Source organism: Dipodomys merriami, unplaced genomic scaffold (genome assembly GCF_024711535.1).
Source record: "Dipodomys merriami isolate MVZ:Mamm:240054 unplaced genomic scaffold, mDipMer1.0.p SCAF_212, whole genome shotgun sequence".
Taxonomy (NCBI): domain Eukaryota; kingdom Metazoa; phylum Chordata; class Mammalia; order Rodentia; family Heteromyidae; genus Dipodomys; species Dipodomys merriami.
In genome coordinates, this window is record NW_027203516.1 from 1742662 (window position 1) to 1760130 (window position 17469).

The 17469-nt window shown below is 39.4% G+C and overlaps 1 pseudogene; it reads left to right on the forward strand.

Annotated features, from left to right (window-relative positions):
* The first annotated feature begins 9592 nt into the window (after positions 1-9592).
* LOC138834343 (U6 spliceosomal RNA) lies at positions 9593-9689 on the forward strand (annotated as a pseudogene).
* The last annotated feature ends 7780 nt before the right edge of the window (positions 9690-17469 follow it).

The window sequence follows — 17469 nt, forward strand, 5'->3', positions numbered from 1 at the left end:
TACCAAAAGATTAACCTTGATGTGAGAAGCCAATAGATCCACCTGTTGTCCTGTCTTGTGAAAGTCCTGGGTCTCAGAGAGGATGGACAATTCTGTAGAGACAACTCTATAGCTATGGGAATAGCTTGTCATCCATGTCAGCACAATTATATCTATCACCATATTCAATAAAATACACAATACATCCATGACTAAGCCACAAAAATAAAAAGAATAACTACAATGAATGCAAGATGCATAGAATACCTGTAGGTAAAGAGAAATCCTATGTTTAAAAAAGGTGGGCTTGTTATTTTGTCCAGTACTGGGGCTTCAAATCAGGCCTTGGACCAGGCCTGAAATTCTAATATTCAAGGATGGTGAGCTTCCCCTTTTCCAAAATGCAACAGAGCTACCCAGACCTTAGTTCAACAAATCCCAGCATTGACAAAAGATTCATTCTGTTGTCAGAAGCCAGTCGTTGCACATGTTTTCCTCTCCTGTAAAACTCCCGGGCCTCAACTAGGATGTAGAATGCATAGGCAACATTATAACCATTGGAACAGGTTATCATCCATGTCAGCACAGTTATACCTGTCACCATACTCAGTAAAATAGAAATAACTCCATTAATTAGACACAAAATAAGAAGTGCACCGAATGCAAGATGCTGACCACACATGTATGTAAATATAGATCCTACGTTTAAATTATGAATTTACGACTATCTGGCTCTCCCTGGGACTCAATGTCAGGTCCTTGGAACAGCCTATCTCCGTTACTCTAAGGCTGGTGTCCTCACCTTGACCCTTTCCCCAATTGGGCCAGCTAGGTTCTGAGTTCAAATCCCAACATTGCCAAAAGATGGATCCTGATGTGAAAAGCCCATCGATTCAGCTGTCCTGTGAAAGTCCTGGGTCTAAGCTAGGATGGAGAATGCATAGGAAACCCTATAGACATCTCAATATGTTGTCATCCATGTAAGCACTGTTATATCTGTCACCTTACTCAGTAAAATACACAATACTTCCATAAGGCAGAAAATAAGAATTACACCAAATAAAAGATATTGTCCACACATATATGTAAATATAGATCCTATGTTTGAAATACAAATTTATGACTGTTGTGACCCACCCTGGGGATCTATGTCATATCCTGGGAATGACCTAACTCCTTTGTTGCTCACAGGCTGGTGTGGTCACCTTGAACTATTTGCCAATTGGTCCTGCTAGGCCCTGAGTTCAGATGCCAGCACTACCAACAATTGGATCATGGAGTAAGAAGCAAAGTGTGAAACTTTTTTTTTCCTTTTCTCTGAGAGTCCTGGGTGTCAGGCATGATGGAGAAAACATCTACAAATTTAGATGCCATGCGGTAGGATGTAATCAATGTAATAAATGGAATGGGTGTCATCACAGTAAAATCAATGGTAAATAAATAAATAAAACAAAAGTACAAGGAATAACCACACTAAACATGAATGGAATGAACATCCATAGGTAAGTACAAATAACTTTGGGGTGTGCATGGTTTTCACAGTTGAGGTTTGGGGGCCTGGAAGAGTGAGACGCTTGAAGGGGTCTCAGCACTGTTAAATTACAAGAACGAGGGATCTGTGTGCCCTGGAGCTGTGTACTCCCTTGGGCCTGGTTGGTGGCAGTGGGAGCTTGGAGCACCTTGGAGTGCAACCTACAGGGTGTGGCCTCCCAGGAGGACAGAGAGCATGTCCAACACTTAATAAGGATATGAGTCCTGCTAGTATGGATTGCAACAGCATAGGACAGACTCTGGGTCTTCTCATGATGAACTCTAATGGAGGAGGCCAACCCTATTTTAACTCTTGAGCTGTGATCTTCAGATCTCAGCCTCCTGAGTACCTAGGATTATAGGAATGAGCTTCTCGCTGGGACATTGGTTCTTTTAGGTATATTAGAGTTTGACCTCAAGTCCTTAGGCTTGCCCATCAGGTCTTCTACCATGCGAGCCAAGCTTTTCTGTCTTGGGCATTTCTGAGATAGAGACAATATATGCTCAGGCTGGGCTGGATCATGGTCCTCCTATCGGTGACAGGCATGAGACACCAGGCCCGGTCCTCTGTAGTTGAGATGGTAGACATGTAGTGCCACGCTCAGTCATTGGTTTATATGTATTGTCCCAAACTCAGTCCACGGCAGCCCATTCTTGACGAGAGGTGAAGCTCTGGGTTGGGCCTCAACCACTGGACTTCAATCTCCTCATGGAACACTTGTGAGGAAAAAATGGATTAATACAGAGGGATCTCTAAATCAGGGCCAAGCATAGAAGGAGGGGCCGTCAGATACGGTTCTTGGTAATTCTGTGAGCATATGACAGGAAGATACCGGGAAAGATCTCAGATGGTGTGTGTTATTAATGTTACGACAGGTTTGGGAGTATGAATCAAAACATGGCTCTCTTTCTTTATTACCCTATCCTCATGAGCTAGGGGATCCTTCAATTTGTTCAGTTTTGAAGCTGGGGAAACTGAGGCACAGGGAAGCCTGGTGAACTACTCATGACTCCCAGCTGACAGGAAGCTCGGCATGACTTCCCTGCCATACACCCTAGGACAATGAGTGCTATTCAGTCCACTTTTTGTGGCGGGAAGTCCACTTTTTTCAGTAATGGGGCTTGAATTCTGGGCCTGGGACAGCTCCCCGAACTCCTAAGCTCAAAGCTAACACTCTACCATTTGAGTCACAGTGCCACTTCCAGTTCTCTTGTGGTTCTTTGGAGATAAGAGTCTCACAGGTGTTCCTGCCCGAGCTGGGTATAAACCACGATTCTCATATCTCAGCCTCTATTCTACTTAGGATTATAGGCCTGAGTCAATGGCACCTGGCTTAAGTGTAATTCTGAACTTCTTTCTTTCTCTCTATCTCTCTCAGGAACTGATTGAATGGGTGCTGGAGGAGGTGGCCCAGCATCCCCATGTGGCTGTAACCAAGGTGGCCTTCTCATTCAGGAAGTGGGCTGTGGGTCAGCTGCCTCACTCAGTCTGTTGCACCAGCTCCATGAAGTAAGTCCCTCTCTGCCTTAGCTAAACCATGACAGTTATTCATTGTCCATCTCACCTTACTAGACTCAGTACTGTGTTCAATGCCCTTTTCTAGCAAAAATTTTTGGCTAAAATTATGATACATAGTTATGGAATGAAAATTTAATGCCATCTTAAAAAGTCAGTTAGGGTTCTGGTAATGTGGCTTCATGGTATGGTAGTTGCCTAGCATTCATGAAACCCTGAGTTTAATTCCTAGGTACCACATGAACTGAAAAAGAAACACTAGAAGTGGTCCTGTGCCTCAAGTAGTAGAGGGTTAGCCTTGAGCAAAAAAAAAAAAAAAAAAAAAAAAAAGCAGAGTTCCCAAGCCCTGACTTTCAGCCCCAGGATTGCGAAAACAACAACAGCAACAACAAGAATGAATATTTACTTAGTAAATGCAAAATAAAGAACCCATACTTGGAATATATAATTGCTCCTTCCATACTGATACCTGACAATAGTCGCTAATTCATGTACTTTACCTATCTTAGGATCCTGTGTTGAAAAAAAAAAAAAAACAAAAAGCTTTTGTTTATTAGGTCACGGCAATTAATGCCAGGAATGTGCTAAGATGTGAGGTGAAGATTAATTCTAGATATTCAAAGATTCCTGGTTTTTGAGTGGGTTCACTGCTAATCACAATGAGAAGGGTAGTCTAAATGAGATTTGGAAAACTTTTTTGCCAGTCATGGCACCAAAAAGGCAAAAGGTAATTAACAGTTGTGACAGAACAGAAGGAATAACTCCAGATATAAGGGAAAAAATGATAGTAACTAAGGTATAGCAGAAACTGTTGTAGGGAACCATTTTTAGTTACTGAAGAGCTAGTTATCAACTAGGCTTATTCCTCATTGCCTGTAGCATTCTAAATCTCTTTGGCTAGTTCTTAATCTCTGTGTAATAAATGTATCTCCTTCTATGGTGTTCTTTCATACCTGATCTCCTTTGCTTTCTAAAAATCTCAGTCTTTCAACATTTCTCTATGAACATTTCCTGATATTAAATACACCTACAAAAATGAATGAGGATGCTAATGTAAGGGTCCCATAGCAAATGAGTCGTTAATGTAACAAAATGGAAAAGGAGGACATATTTATTGCTACCTCAATTATTCTGAAAAGCTGCAATGTCACATCATTTGATTCAGATTTCCATTCTTTGTCTCCAGAGTGACATTAACTGCACATAAATACAAATATGAGCCTGGTGCTGGTGGCTCGTGCCTGTAATCCTAGCTACTCAGGAGGTTGAGATCAGAGGATTGTGGTTCAAAGCCAGTCTGGTCAGGAAAGTCCATGAAACACTTATCTTCAATTAACCACCAGAAACCCACAAGTGGTGCTGTAGCTAAAGTGGTAGAACCCTCAAATTGAGCTGAAGAGCTGAGAGAGAGTGCCCAGGATCTGTGTTCAATCCCCACAACCAACAAAAAGTGCAAATATGGTTTTAAGTTTCTCATAAAGGAATGAAGAAGTCAATAGTAATATTCCCAAATGATTCAGTGCACCTACTTTTACTGAGTTATTTAAGTTATGGATACTTCGCTGAACATATTTGCTTAAAAATTGTCAAATATTAATTAGCTTTATAATAAACTTCATCTAACATTTCTTGGTTCAAAAGAGAAGTCCATACAGTTGATATCATTTAGCTTTCTTACTGTCTTAGTTCAACGCCAACCCAGTCAGGAGAGTCTGTCAAACACTTATCTGTAATTAAACACCAAAAAAGCCAGAAGTGGAGTTTTGACTCAAGCAGTAGAGTACTAGCTTTGGAGGTAGGTGGGAAAGAAAGACAACTGTTCAGGGACAGGGTCCAGCCTCTGAGTTCCTGCCCCAGAAAAAGCTCAAAATAAACAAACAAGCAAACAATACAAACCCTGGGTATTTCTTTGGGACTTACCTTAAAGGAGTAGTGATCTGAGAAGAAGCTGTTTTTGCTGATCATATTCAACTGTATCCTGCTTTTTTGGAATCCGTATTGCTATGGTAAACTCAGGACCAGACAAAAGGAATTGATAACTGACTCCTGCAACAAGAGAATCATCTCAGGAGTGAAAAATCCATCCATAAGACACTTTAAAAACCTCCATATCTTTGTTTCTTTGCAGTAGAACACTTTTAAAACAAAGTTATTTCCATTTGTTGTATGCTGGCCTTCAAATGGCATATTGTTTTCTTTTGTAATACTTTCAACCAGAAGTTTACAAAAAAGTTTTATATGAGTAAAAACACACAGAAAAATCAGGGACTTTTTTGTACAGTAAAAAGGAAAGCAAAAGTTAACCTGAACTTTGTCATTCTTTTATGTTCAATTCCTCTCCTGGGATCTATTATTTATTGGGCAGTTGTTTCTTTGAGGATTTGTTGTTGGGGGATTTATTTTTTTTTTTGAGTTCCAGGTATATTTTAGATATGAGACCCTTGTCCATTGTATGGGCTAGTGAAGATCTTCTCTCAATCTGTGGGCTTTCTATTGATCTTGCTAGCTATGCCCATTTCCATACAGAAGCTCTGCAACTTCACGCAATCCAATTTGTCCCACCTTTCTTTGATTTGTTGTGTTCCTGGTCTCTATTAAGAAAATTTCGGCCTGCACCAAGGAGACCTAGGGTTTCTCCTATTCTATCATGTAATGGTTTGAGTGTCTGATTCGACTCCGAGGTCTTTGATCCATTTGGAGTTGATTCTGGTGCTGGGTGATATATAAGGATTTAGTTTTAGTTTTGTACAAGTAGTTAACCGATTTTGCCATATACTGAAGAAGCTGTCTTTCTTCCATTCCACTTTTTAGCTCCCTTATAGAAAATTAGATGGCTATAGGTCTGAAGGTTCATTTCTGGGTTTTCTATTCTACTCCATTGGCCCTGAGGACTGTTCTTGTGCCAGTACCAAGCTGTTTCAATTACTATGGCTTTATAGTAGAGTTCGAAATTTGGTATGAATATTCCTCCAACACTGTTCTTTCTGTTGAGTATCATTTTTGCTATGAGGGGTCCTTTATTGTTCCATATGAATTTTTGGATTGACTCTTCTATTTCCTAGAAAAAATGGCAAATAATATTTAATCAATTACTTTGACCAATTATTTTACCAGAAGAAAGAAGGAAAATATTATTCAAAATCAATTGACTTAAAAGTATGAAAAAAGGGTAGTGAAGAGAGATTAGAGAAAAGATAGAAGATTGTTTTCTCTCCAGTGTAGTAGTGGGTTCTCTTTCTTGTTTCTGCCATTCTATCTTCACAAACTATCAAGTGTGCATGAGGAATGGATTATCCAGTTCAGACAGAGAACTCGTTTAAAAAAATACTATTTTCAGCAGATGTAGGTGATTTATAACCTTAGACAATCTATTTAAATCTGTTAAAAATTCTCCTCTATCCCAAACTTCCCTCTTTGAACAGCTTTGTTTGCTTTCTCAAGACTGCTCTTCATTAACTGCTTAAAATTTTGAGAGGTCATTTTCATACACCCTAGAGATTGCTGTTTGGTTGTGATTTTTGTGTGTTTTTGTTTTTTGTTGTGTTTTTTAACTGAATTTGAAAAGGTTATGCCAGTTTGTTACAATTAAACCTGTCCATCTAATTGTCCAATCCTCCTGGATCAGAGTCACTCATTCCATCATTCTCAAGCAACCCTTTCTCCAAGATTTAGTTTTGATTTACCACTTCCTTTATCACGTGTGTACATTGAGTATTCTAGCTGTACTTGCCCCTTATTCATTTTTAATTCATTCTATGCCTTTACTATAATTCCGCTCTGGTTTCAACTTCCTGATAGTCATTCTGTTAAACTATCTGTTAATACTTTGAAAGGTTTATATACATTCCATGGAGTTTCAATCCTGCATATGCTTGAACTGTTGTCAGCTTATATTTCCATAATTCATTCATCGGCAGTAACAATTTGCAAGTCTGGAGACATGAAGCACCTAAACATGATTTTATTTCATCCATTTGGAAGATTAATCTTTAGTCAAAAAGAATGTTAAAAATGGCTTAGAATGTATTCCTAACTACCAATTTTTATAAATGGCTTTGTACAATCTTGTGATTGTTTTATTTTACATGGGATAATATTTTCTACTACCTAAAGGTTTTCGGAAAAGAAGAAAACTAAAATTTATTCTTATAGAGGAATATGATAGAAATAGAAGACAGATTTTATTTTTGTCATATCTCTGATGAGAACCCATATTCAAGACTTAAAGTCATATTTCTTACTATGTTGGACAGATAGGGTAAGCATACAATAACATTTCTTACTATTTTAGACAGATAGGGAAACATAAAATAACATATGATAAGGCAACTATTTGTGACTTTTTAAAATGTACCTTATTAAATGATGAAATTTACTTTATTAGCTAAAGTTTGGGTTGGAAATTTCAGAGGCTGATCTACTTAATGCACTTCTGGAAGGCCCCTACTTAACAACACAAGTTGTGTGTGGTTCTATTTCTACACTTTAATGAATGGTTGAACGTGTTTGGCATTAGTGCTGGGTAAATAATTCAACTCTATTGTAACTTGTTCCCTACACTTGAAAAACTTGTAATGTCACTAAATATCAACTACTTGTCAAATGTTATTTTGGCTAATGTGATTTTAAAAAGTTTATTTGAAAAGGAATACACTTTCAGGAGATTAAATGTAGATTAGCATTGGTTTGAGAGTGATATTTTCATTCTGCAGAACCATGTTGTACTGAAGGCCCAATGTTTTGAAGCACTAAGGAACTTCTCAATGTTTTTCTGAATTACATTTGACTTCTAAGTCAATTTTTCCTGGCCTTGGTAGACCAATTATGGATCTATCCTTTCAGGAACTATTTTTTAGCCCACTTATACTGGACTAAAATCTTTCATTAATCATAGGGAAGGGGAATCAAAAATAATCTTATGGCACTTTGTGATCTTGTTCAATCATATGTGCTGTTCATCTATAAGATGAATGTTTGAATGATAATACTTCTCTCAAATTTTGTGATCTCATCCTTCATTTTAAGTTGCCTTGCATTTTGAAATTGCTTACTGCTAATTCTTGCATCTCAAGGAATTGGGGCCCTGAAATATAAGAAATGAGAAACTGAGATGGGTCTTCAATTACTTTGTGTTGGCATGTTGCATGGTCCTTGGTGAGAAGTCTTGCCCCTGTTATCTGATGACACAGGTAACTGGGATCTGGGATCCTGTGACCCATGGGTCCTGAAGAAGAAGAATATTTTTAGACATCTTATCAGCAAATTTGGGCATAATCTGTAGGAATGCTTCAGAAATATGGAGAAAAACAATTTGGGACCAGTGGGTTAAAACAATAAACAGAGCAGCAATGTAAATCCCTTATAGATTGGAGGAAAACAAAATTTTTTTGGCCATGTGAATTCAGAAGACCAAGAACAGTTAGAATGTACCACAAGTTTATACCAAAGACATTGCATTGATACTTTTTCTATTCTAATATATATTTTAAACCTAATTATGTATATTCCAATCCTGTTTACTTGAATAAATAAATATCAATTTATTTGTCAAATTATCATCTAATTCTAGTAAGTTTCACAGTGTGAAATACAAAATCAGCACATATAAATATAAAATATATAACTATATGTAATATAATAAATGTCACATGTTTTGCATTGTTCACTTGTGGTTACTGCAATAAAGGCAACTCTGTTTTAAAGTAATATTCAATTATCTCTACATCATTGTTTGATAGAGTTAGACCTAAAGCTTTACCATTTGTAAATTTACAGCCTGGAGGCAAGAGGAAACACTGTGATTAAAACATTACCAATTTAAGGCATAATAACAAGGAGAGACATATGGACTTCTCCTGAAACTATGAAAATATTTGGTGATAGAAAGGCAATAATGTAAGTTCCTGCCTGGTTGGATGGTAGGCAGGCAAGGACATTGTTAACATGCATATGAACAATTTTCTCACCTTCTTGGCTTTAGCTACTCTTGAAATGGTAGGTATAATAACCAATTGTATTTTGATAAAATATCTTTTAGTCTGAACAGTTCTGCCTGAACTGTTCATCTCTCTATGATCCCTTATAACTAAGATTAGTTTTGTTCAAGTAGGACCATCTATGCTGTCAGGGTAACATAGTCTGGTTGGTCTTTTCCTACATGGAAGAAGGGCAAAGGGTTAGGTAGACCTTTGTGCAAGTAAGACCTCATTTGGGAAAATGTCAGCTAAAGAATTTAGAAGTAGCTCTTAAGCAAGGCTTACTTTGAATCCTTTAGCTCCACAAAGCTAATTTGAGAAAGCCAGCACCTTCGGACCTAGATATAAATAATTGAAAGTACGATCAAATTCCAAGTGAAAAAGACTTAAAATAGTCATCGACAAAAAAAGATTTCAAATGTGATAAATCAACTGGACAATATAATTATTCCCCACTATTCACAGAATTTTAAGGAAATAAGATAAATAGCATTGTTAGGAACCATAAGGTTTCCTTGTTATAGTAGGCACCCATAGATATGAGCCTCTATAAAGATTGCATCATTAACTACTTAAATTTAGAGAATACTACATGCTTCAGCAGTATGTATACACAAATTACAATACAGAGATTAACATGGCACTTGCACAAGGATGATATGAAAGTTTGTGAAGTATTCCATATTTTTCATTCTTCAGATGCAAGAAATGAAAAACAGTTATTAAAAAGTTGATTACAAAATTATAAGTGTAACAATACATGTAATTCATATAATTAAATTTAGTTTGACATCAGTGTATTAAATCTTCACCTTAGAAAGAAAGGCGTTTGCATAGCATAAACTTCACAAAACTTTTGAAATTAGATAACATTGTCATTTTATCCCAGAGAAAATTATTAGGACCTAGGACAAAAAGGAATCTTAAGCTGTTTCTATATGGAATGCAATCTGAAAGGACACATTATTGAACCTATATATTTTAAATAATGTAAAATTCAAGTATATCTAGGAGAGAATAAAATACATTATGAACATTATACAAACATAGAATATAAGAAATTTTAACATATACTTTTTCAGAAAAGCACCAGAAATACTTTAGTTTCTGTATTACTCATTTCAACAGATAAAGCTAAAATTATTTCTGATTAAAAAATCACAAACTCTGTATGAATTTTTATACATGTATACAAAAACACTTGAATACATTTTGACATCCAATGCAGGCAATTCTCTTGGAAGAATTCCGCTGAATCCATGAATTTTTCCAGTAAGTTATTTGTGTTGCCAGGAGGTTGTCGCTCATGCCTGTAATCATAGCTACTCAGGAGGCTGAGATCTGAGGATCACGGTTCAAAGCCAGCCTAGGAAGGAAAGTCTGTGAGACTCTTATCTCCAATAAACCACCAGAAAACCTGAAGTGGTGTAGTGACCGCCTACTCGACCAGCGAGGAAAAACGACCACCACTCCAGGAGTTTTCTCAGATCACGCTTTATTGGAGAGCCTTTTAGTTGTAGGAGAGCTTGGGCGCGAGAGAGCATGCACCCGAAACACAGCCGCTTATATAGGGAATTCGAACACGGGTCTTTTCTATTGTTGGTCGCCTGCCTTTTACCGTCACCAGGTGTCATGGGATTGGCTGGGGACACTACCGGGCTCGCGCACGCGCACAGCCCAGGCGTCCCGCCAAGCACCGTCTGGAGTGGTAATACTCAAAACTGCAAGGGAGTGGGCGGAGTCTCGCCTCGGCTCCCTACAGTTCCCCCTTCTTTGTTTTATGGCAACAGGTAAGAGTAGAGGTTGGGCCTCTGTCTAAGACATTAATGAGAGGACCTTGCACTGGCCTTCGCCTGAGGGGCGCCTTCCCCAGTGATGACCAGGCCCGTCCGATGCCTTTTTTGCAGAGGTGGGATCTTGGGCATCAACCCACTTGCAACCCAGCATGCTCTTCTTGAGGAGATGAGAACCATCTCCTCAAGTGCAGTGCACTTGCCTTGCACCCTGTCCCAAATTGCAAATTGCATACCTGTCCCGGTGCAATGGGATCCCCTGATCCCTCGGGGTGCTAAGGCTATGCAGAATGGTAAGGCTTAACTGCCTCTTAGGGCCGACAGCCAGATCTGGGGTGAGGATCCACTCTCCAAAGCGGCTAATGCTTGCGAGATAACAACCTTGTCCCTTCTGGTTTGGGCTCGAAGGCGACAGACCAACCATAGGCAGACCACGCATCCTCCCAAGCAGCACGCTAAAAACATTCCGACTCCCACCCGCTCTTTGGAAAAGGACACCGCAGAGGCAATCCAGTCAGTAAATTGTGACAGCCCACAGCATCATCGGTTTAGCTATCACAGGGATTGCTATTAGCACTGTTGCTAACAGCAGGAAGATCAGCTGTATCAGGAGACGAGTGGATGGCATCTTCAAGATGGGGTTCTTCTGCAGTCTCCACTGGCCTGGTCAGTCTCGTTGGCACCCAGTGAGGTACTTCTTGACTCTGTGGAAAAACACAAACAGCTCCCCTGGATCTCGTTATTACCGGATCCGGTCCATACCATTTATTATTAATAACATCCTTCCACATAACCATGTCTTTAGTATCCATGGAGTCTCTTGTCATATGCCGATCTGCGGCAGACTGATCGTTGTCATTTAGAATTAAAAAATTAAGGGTAAAGAGCGCAAGAGAAAGTCTTTCCCTGGGGGACGCGGACTCAGCAACTCCCCCTTTTTGTTTTTGAAGCATTTCTTTTATGCTTCTATTAGCTCTTTCCACTATACCTTGTCCTTGAGGATTGTAGGGCAATCCGGTGGTGTGGGCAACCTGCATTTGTGCGCAAAAGGCGCGAAAACCATGGGAAGTATAAGCAGGGCCATTATCCGTCTTCAGTCTAAGGGGCTTTCCCCAAGCTGCCCAAGCTTCTAAGCAGTGTATTCTGACGTGAGACACCTTTTCTCCTGCCAAAGGTGTGGCATGAATGACACCGGAAAAGGTGTCCACAGACACATGTAAATATTTCAACTTACCAAATTCCGTCAGATGAGTAACATCCATTTGCCATAGGGCATTTGGTCTCAACCCCCTGGGGTTTACCCCCACATGGGGAGGATGAAGAAAGGTAACACAAGATTTACAGGCTTTAACAATATCTCTTGCCACATGCCTGGACAAATTATATCTTTTCCTAAGGGTATTAGCAGGTACATGATACAATCTATGAAAGTCTTTTGCCAATTCTACAGGATCAGCAGCGACCAGAGCCATAGCCCGAGTTGCCTGGTCCACCAAATCATTACACTTTGCCATTGGGCCCGGTAACATAGAGTGGGCGCGAATATGTCCAATATAAAAAGGATGTTTTCTGTTTAAGATAAGGGACTGAATCTGTAACAAAACATTAGAAATTGTACTGGCCTGCTTAATTGAAGCAGCAACTTCAAGAGAAGCAATGGCATTTACAACATATAATGAATCAGAAAATACGTTAAAAGGTTGATCAAATCTTTTAAAAACTTCAAGCACAATTAAACATTCAACAGCCTGTGGGACATTCGGCCGAAAATTAAAGACTACCGGCTGTTTGTGTCCTTGAACAAAAAAGGCACCTTGTCCAGATTTTGATCCATCCGTAAAGATGGTTAGAGCATCAACCAAGGGCTCCTTTGAAGTGACAACAGGAAAATACACTAAATTTTTGTTAACTATGGCAAGCAGCGGATGCTTAGGATAATGATTATCAATTACATTTGGAAATGAGCAAACAAGAATTGCCCACATATCCACTGTGGCTGCTAAAATTTCAACTTGTTCACGGGTGTATGGAATAATTAATTTATCTGGAATTTTTGCAAAATGCATTAAACAACACTTCATACCCAAAATTGCCTCTTTTTTTATTTTTTTTTATTTTTATTTTTTTTATTTTTATATATTTTTTTTCTCAGATCAAAATTGCCTGTTTAGCCACTAATTCAGGAAAATATTGAACAGTTTTTGCTCCCACAGAATCATAGCATTAATAGTTAGCCTTTGAAGCAAGGCAGTGGTATAATTGGCCGTCACTCCATAAGTCCTGACTGCCTCAACTAAATCTTTTAACTGGGAGTAGGAAACCGGCTCAAAATTTCTTTCAGCAGTAATGAGATTCTCAAAGATTTGGAAAGCGGCTGCTAATCACGACCAGGTTTTTTCTTTTATAAAGTGACTCTTCCCTGATGGCGGGCACGGCGGGGGGGCCGACGGGTGAGGGGCAGCTCCGTTTCCTCTCCCTGGCTGCTGCGGTACTCCCACCCCTAGGGGGCGCCACCCCCCATATCTGTCTGCCACGTGCTCCGCCGCAGCCTCTTCTAACTCTTCACTATCAGCTAGATCGAGCTGCTCTCCCTCCTCCTCTAACATTTCTTCCTCTGAGTCACTCACAAGATTACTATATTCTTGGTCCCGCCCTTCCACATGTAGGGCTGAGAACCGGTTTGCTTTTAAAGAAGGGCACGGAGGTCTCCTTGAGACCCCCTCCCTAAAACCCTTCTCCTTTTGTGAGGGCTGCAGCCCCTCTCGCTTCAATTCTTTAGGATCCTTCTGTCTTTTTTCCCTTTTTCTTTTAGGCCTCTTTTCCTCCCCATTACTGTATACTGACTCTGATAGACTATCCTGATGCTGCGTTAGTACTTTGCGTCCTTCCTGGATTAAATCAAACCCTCCCTCCTCGAGGCAAGTGCGCACCATCAAAAAGACAAGCCACAAGGGAAGAAGCAATGCAAGCAACCAATAAATATCTAAATCTACAGTGAACAGCATACCGGGGGATATTTACCGACGTCTCCTCTCCGCGTGTTGAGTTCTGGCTCCGATGCGGCCTCTCGCGCGGGTCCCGTCCCAGGTTCGTTCCCGGGTTTCAGCACCAGTTGTAGCGACCGCCTACTCGACCAGCGAGGAAAAACGACCACCACTCCAGGAGTCTTCTCAGATCACGCTTTATTGGAGAGCCTTTTAGTTGTAGGAGAGCTTGGGTGCGAGAGAGCGTGCACCCGAAACACAGCCGCTTATATAGGGAATTCGAACACGGGTCTTTTCTATTGTTGGTCGCCTGCCTTTTACCGTCACCAGGTGTCATGGGATTGGCTGGGGACACTACCGGGCTCGCGCACGCGCACAGCCCAGGCGTCCCGCCAAGCACCGTCTGGAGTGGTAATCCTCAAAACTGCAAGGGAGTGGGCGGAGTCTGCCCTCGGCTCCCTACAAAGTGGAGCTGTGGCCTAAGCAGTAGAGTGCTCACCTTGAGCTGACCACAGGGATAGTGCCCATTCCCAGAGTTCATGCCCCATGTCTGACAAAAAAGATATTGCTCTTATTTGGATTGTGAAATTATTTTGTATGGACACAAAGGATAGGCTTGCATTTTTGAAATTTAAGAAACTTAACCCGACCATTAGGACTTAGGAGAACAATTTGTTCAGCCTTCCACAACTTCATAGAGATAATGATATATACTTATCCTTTTGGCAATATCAAATGCAGTTTCTTCTAAATTGTACTTCAGGCCTGGTTTTATATAACCTTTCTTAGAAGGAGATCCAGCATATTTTTGCTATCTCAATTCTCCGCAGCAAGATGTAAGGGGGTCAAGAGGATTTTAGTTTGGGCATTGGTATCTGTATCATGATGAAGTAAGAAAGAAGCCACTCTGGTATTATTCTATGTATGTGCACTGTGCAGGGTTGTCCAGTCATCTACAGTTATTGCATGGGCCTCTTGAGCCACCAACTCATGGACAATGTCTAAGTTTCCACTGTAGGCTTCCAGATGAAGAGGGGTACACTCATCATCATCCCTAGTATTCACATGAGTGGCCTTTTTGGAAAGTAGTCTCTGCACTGTAGTAAGCCGAATATTTGCAGCAGTCCAATGAAGAAATTTGCTTAGATCCTTCTCCATTTTTTCTTGTAATTGATACCATTCCTTACTTTTTTATCTTGTTCCTCATCTTCCTAAGAATTGCCAAACCAGAGACTTTGAGTGCCAGTGGGAATGAGGTGTCCATGTATTTCCCTAATAGTTCACATTGTTTGAACTGGTCTGAAATGTCTGGTGAATTTTCTGTATATGTTTTTTCACCACGATTTATTTTCTCTTTTTCAAATTTTACTATTCAAAATTATTCTAACTGGAGAGTAGGGAATTGATGGAGTGAAGAGGAAAGATGTTCCTCCGTATTCAAAGGTACAGACTGAAAATGAGGACGAGTGATCTCTTCATGTGTAGCTTATTCTAGGAATGAAAAAATAGGAAATAATGCCTTCTATATAAATGATTTGTGAAATGGCAGAGCAAAAAGTGAAATGATGAAACCAAAAATATAAAAGCAAAATAAATTAGGATAATTATGGAACAATCATATTATCTATGAGAACCATGAAAGAGAGAGAAGTGTGATAAAGATGTGCAATGACATAGCTAGCCAAAAATCCATGCCTCTGATCAATTTATAGAGCAAAGAAAATTTTATTTTTTAAAAAAGATGGAAATAGAATTTATGTATTTACTTGAAATGAGTAAATACATTTTTAGTAGCCTACATAAAGAGACATAGCTTTGACCAAATTACAGACAATAATTTAAATTCTTGATAATTCTCTTAACAGATACTATTGAAATTAGTTGAATCACACTTTTCCTATACAATGAAGAAATAGGTCAAAGCTAGTAAAGCAGCTAGTGAAGTTCCCACCTTTCTCCCTAAACCTAATAATTTCTGGTTTGTAAAATTCTTCTTTGCTGTTCTGAGCCCATTAATACATAATTTTTGATGTTGAATAGACTGTATCTTTTGAATTAGATTGTATCTGCAGACTTTTGACTGTGCAATTACAGGACTTTGGATGATGCTTGCCTTAAAATGGTGTTCTAGTACAAAACTGGCATTGCTTTCATACCAAATGGGAAGAACAAGCCAGAAAAACAAAAGAAAAATGGCAATTCCGGGTATCTCAACTCCCATTCAAAATAATCAGGTGACAGAACAGATAATGAATAATGCAGAGGAGAGTTCCCAAAAAGCTCTACAAACACTATTGGCAAACATGGTGAATGAAAAGATTGAAAACCTGCAAAGGACTCAGTGTGAGCATAATAGGAAGAGAGAGGAGGCAAACCAAAGATCAAAACAGCTCATGGGCATGAGGAAGCTACTGTAAGGTTAATACTGGAATTGCGTGAGCAGGTTGAGAATACTCAAAGTGAAATAAAGGAATTGTGTGAGCAGCCTGAGAACAATCAAAGAGAAGGAAAGAAATTGCATGAGCAGTCTGAGAACAAAGAGAACTACAGGAGTTGCATGAATGTGAGGAAGCTAATCAAAGAGTAATACAAGAATTGGGAGAATGGGATGAGAATAGACAAAGATTACTAGAGACATTCATGGAATCCATAAACAGACAGCTGAAAGAAGTCAGGGAAACCACAAAGGGAATGCTGAATGGAGCCCAACAGAAGGAATGGGAGTCCAAGGAAACCATAGCCAATTAACTAAATGATTTGCGAATAAACACTGAACACCAAATTAAGGAAGTATAGAAGTTCATACAAGATCTAAAACAAAGCTCCAACAAAGAATTTGAAGATAAAAAACAAAGTAGAAAGTCTTGACATTAGGTTAGACCATGCAGAAGATTGAATCTCGGGCATTGAAGACAGCATAGATATTATAGAGAAAGAATATACAACCCTCCAAGACAAATTCAAGAAATATGATAGATCTATTCAACACTTGGAAGACACCATCAGAAGGCGTAATCTGAGGCTAATGTGTGTAGAGGAGCACCTAGAGACAGAAGTTAATGGTCTAGGAAATTTGTTTAACAGGACCCTAGCAGAGAACTACCCAAACATGCAAAAAAAAAACGGTCTATTCAGATACAAGAAGCTTTTAGAACCCCAAATAGACCAAACGACAACAGGAAATCCCATCGTCACATTACAATCCACACAGGATAAATTCAGACCAAGGAAAAGATCGTTAAATCTGTCAAGGAGTAAAGTACAATCACCTATAAAGAGAAACCAATTAGAATCAACTCAGACTTCTCAGCAGAGACAATTTAGAGCCTGGAATTATGTATTCCATGCCACAGAGAGAAACAACTATGAACGAAGAATACTGTACCCAGCTAAACTCTCCTTCATAGCTGAAGGTCAAATAAAAGTCTTCCATAGCAAATAAATATTGAAACAATATATCTCCACCAAACCAGTCCTACAAAAGATTCTTAAAGATTTCCTACATATAGAAAACCAACAAGACCACAATAAAGGCCAAGAAACCAAACCCAAACAGAATCCAAGAACCATAGGAAGAACCCAGGTGCTGCAACCCCCAAGAAGGTGGATAAAATGGCAGTAACTCCCAAATACCTTTCAATACTATCTCTCAACATTAACGGACTTAACTTTCGAATTAAGGGACATAGAGT